This window comes from Marmota marmota, unplaced genomic scaffold (assembly GCF_001458135.2).
Source record: "Marmota marmota marmota unplaced genomic scaffold, marMar, whole genome shotgun sequence".
Lineage (NCBI taxonomy): Eukaryota > Metazoa > Chordata > Mammalia > Rodentia > Sciuridae > Marmota > Marmota marmota.
In genome coordinates, this window is record NW_026000170.1 from 7,269,041 (window position 1) to 7,272,098 (window position 3,058).

Genomic DNA, 3,058 nt, shown 5'->3' on the forward strand with positions numbered 1-3,058 from the left:
TTACAAGTGTAAAGATACCTACCAATGTGAATTTAGAAATTGATATGTATGAAAGAAATAAAAATATTTTATATACACAACAAATTGGTTTTTAAAACTACAAAAATAGCATCTGTCATTTCTTTCATGCTGACAATATGACATACGGAGACTCAAGGGAGAAAAGTTCTCATTTAGTCATCTGGCTAGCTGTAGCTTGTGTAATTTAATATGATGAACACACTGCCACTGAGTTTTCATACTGACAGAAGAGATGTGTATTCAAAATATCTCATATGTTAAACACTGCAATAGTTTCTACATGCATAAATATGAGTTATACTGTTTTATTTTACTTGATTAAAAGGATATCTTAAGCAAAATAATCTTAAATGCTTCAAAACCCACAATGGCTGAAGAATATATGACTTTATATAAGGAAATTCAAAATGTACAAAATACAATAAAATGCAAGAAACAATTGTTGCCATGCAAAATTTTAAAACAGCAACTGCATAGAAATGCATTTCAAATGGCAAACTCAAATTTACTTAACACTCAAGAAAAAAAAGGTTGACTGTAAGTTCTACTAACACAATGCTTAGCAAGTATTTAGAAAGGCAAATGTATTTATTTTCTTTGCTGGTCTAATGGTGTAAATCATATCTTCAAATCTATGGAACAACTCTTCTAGGTAAGTCCTCAATATCAAGAAATTTGCTCTTACACAGTTGTCTTTATGAAATCTTTTATTTTGGTTAAATCATAATAAGGATAATATTCATATGCCTCTTTGAAAATCAGCTTCATTGTGACTTCCTCCAAGTTAGCAGTGGCCAACGATTTCTTTCCTGTGACCTTTAAATTTTCATATGTAGGTGGTTTCTCTAATTTCTAATTAAAAGTTTATCATCTAAACTATTCTCGGATTCACTCTTTGGGGACTGTTCTGATTCTTCTCAGTGGTATTACTAGCTGCTGTCTTAACATTTGTACATTTAGAAGTAGCTTTTGGTTTGGTGTTTTAATTTAGTTTAGTTGGTTTTTTTGTTTGTTTGTTTCATACCAGGGATTGAATCCAGGGATGCTTAACCACAGAGTGACATAAGCAACTCTATTGATTGATGGATTAATTGATTGATTATTTATTTATTGTTGAGACAGGATCTCACTAAGTTGCTTTGGGTCTTGAGAATTTGATGTGACCATACTCAAACTTGCAATCTTCCTGCCTCAGCCTGGAGTTGATGGGATTTTTGCTATGACCGCCACCATGCCCAGCTGGTTTAGGTATTATTTTCCTCATTTGGGTGTCTTTTTTGCAAATGTGCTTCTTCTTCACTCTCCTTATCTTCATCTTCTGAAAATTCTTCTGTGTTCTTCCTTTCTTCATCATCATTACTAAATTCATTTGGCAGAATTTTAGAATATTCGGCTCACTTTTTCTTTTCTGTCATTCCAGAACTGTTCCATTCCTTTTTTACTGAAATCGCTAGAATTTATTTATCTATTTATTTATTTATTTCACATTTTGACTGGTTTTCCAGAAGACTTTGGATGTAGTAAGAAATTCAAGACCCTTTTCACCAAATCAAAGAATCTTCCAGACACAACCTAATATGCATTTCTAAATTTTTCCAGCATTCCCACCTTCATTTTATACTGAATACTTCTTTTTCCGAACGGAAAATCCACATTCTTCTTTCTTGAGAACACTGAGCCTGTTGTGTTGTAGAGTAATTTGTGCAGATTTCTAAATTCTTTCTTTCCATTTCCTTACTCATAAAGAAATGTATCTTTCCAATTTCACAATGCTTTTGCCCCTTTCCTTAAGCATCCTCATAAGGTAGACATTTGTCTTATCAACATCTCTCCTTATCTTTTTTCCTCTGCCTTCTATGAGAATACTGTTCTTTTTCTTCATTCACTTCGTCATCTTTGTCCTCATCCTCTTCTCTGGGACTGTGTATTTCAAGTTTCTTCTTGGATACAGCTGGGTAGGGTATTGGGGGTGGCAGAACAGCTGGATAGAGGGTTGAGGGTGATAGGGGGATCTGAGGCAGCATATATGCTGTGGGCATTGGATCTTGCCCACTGCAGGTGGTCAAGAACAGGAGATGTCTCAGAGAGGCTGTGGCCTGGGCCAGCTGTCTGTTATGCTCACACAATGCTCTCTCTGCTCCACACAATACTAAGTCCATTTTAAGCATGGAAACAACATACCTGCACTGACTGTCTCATAGGGTATAAAGATGTACTACAACCATCATCACCATATTAGCTTCAATCTTTCAACAATTGTTATTACACAGACCTATTCAAAATTACTTTAATTAATATAGTTGCTAAATTAATTTTCATTTTTCTGTGTTCACAGTAACTCAGCCCCAATGCATAAGATGAGCCTATTTTTTCCTGCTAGGATTGAGAAGAAAAATGATGGATCATCTGTTCACCAAGTTCATGTATCTCAAATTGTAGAACAATATTTGGTTATAAGGTTCTATTTAGTAATTCTGCATGCTTTCTCTCATTGTGTATTTTTTACTATATTCATAGAAAAAAAATTTCCATTTAAGATATAGTGAGCTTCAGTTTTATTTATTTTGTTTTGTTTTGTATTTAGCTTGCAGATGACACCATGCTCTTGTGATTGTCCTCTGCCTGATTCTGACATCATTTTTTCACTCCTTACCACACTCAACCTCATTGTGATAAATAAGAATAATGCTTTATGTGAAATGTGGATGAAATGAAAATATATTCAGTAACAAAAATAATGTGAATCAGGTTTTTTTTTTAATTTCACTGTGTTTAACAGCTTATACTTTTTAATAAGGTGTTGTTATTTTTGTTCTATTTTTTTAAAAGAAAACAAGCAAACATTGGCTACTTAAATTTAAAGTCACAGTCTTCTGACATTGAGATCATCCTTATATGACTCATTGTATCTGTTAGTTTATAATGCAAATGATATAGGATTATTTACGAAAAATATATAAATAATTAGGCATATTTTAATTACATCTAATCATATAATCATACTTAGTGTATATAATGTTGTAATATTTTGATAAAT

General features: G+C 32.7%; 1 pseudogene; it reads right to left on the reverse strand.

The window, feature by feature from the left end:
* Nucleotides 1-1,265: 1,265 nt before the first annotated feature.
* On the reverse strand, nt 1,266-2,180 carry LOC125611827 (annotated as a pseudogene).
* Nucleotides 2,181-3,058: the final 878 nt, after the last annotated feature.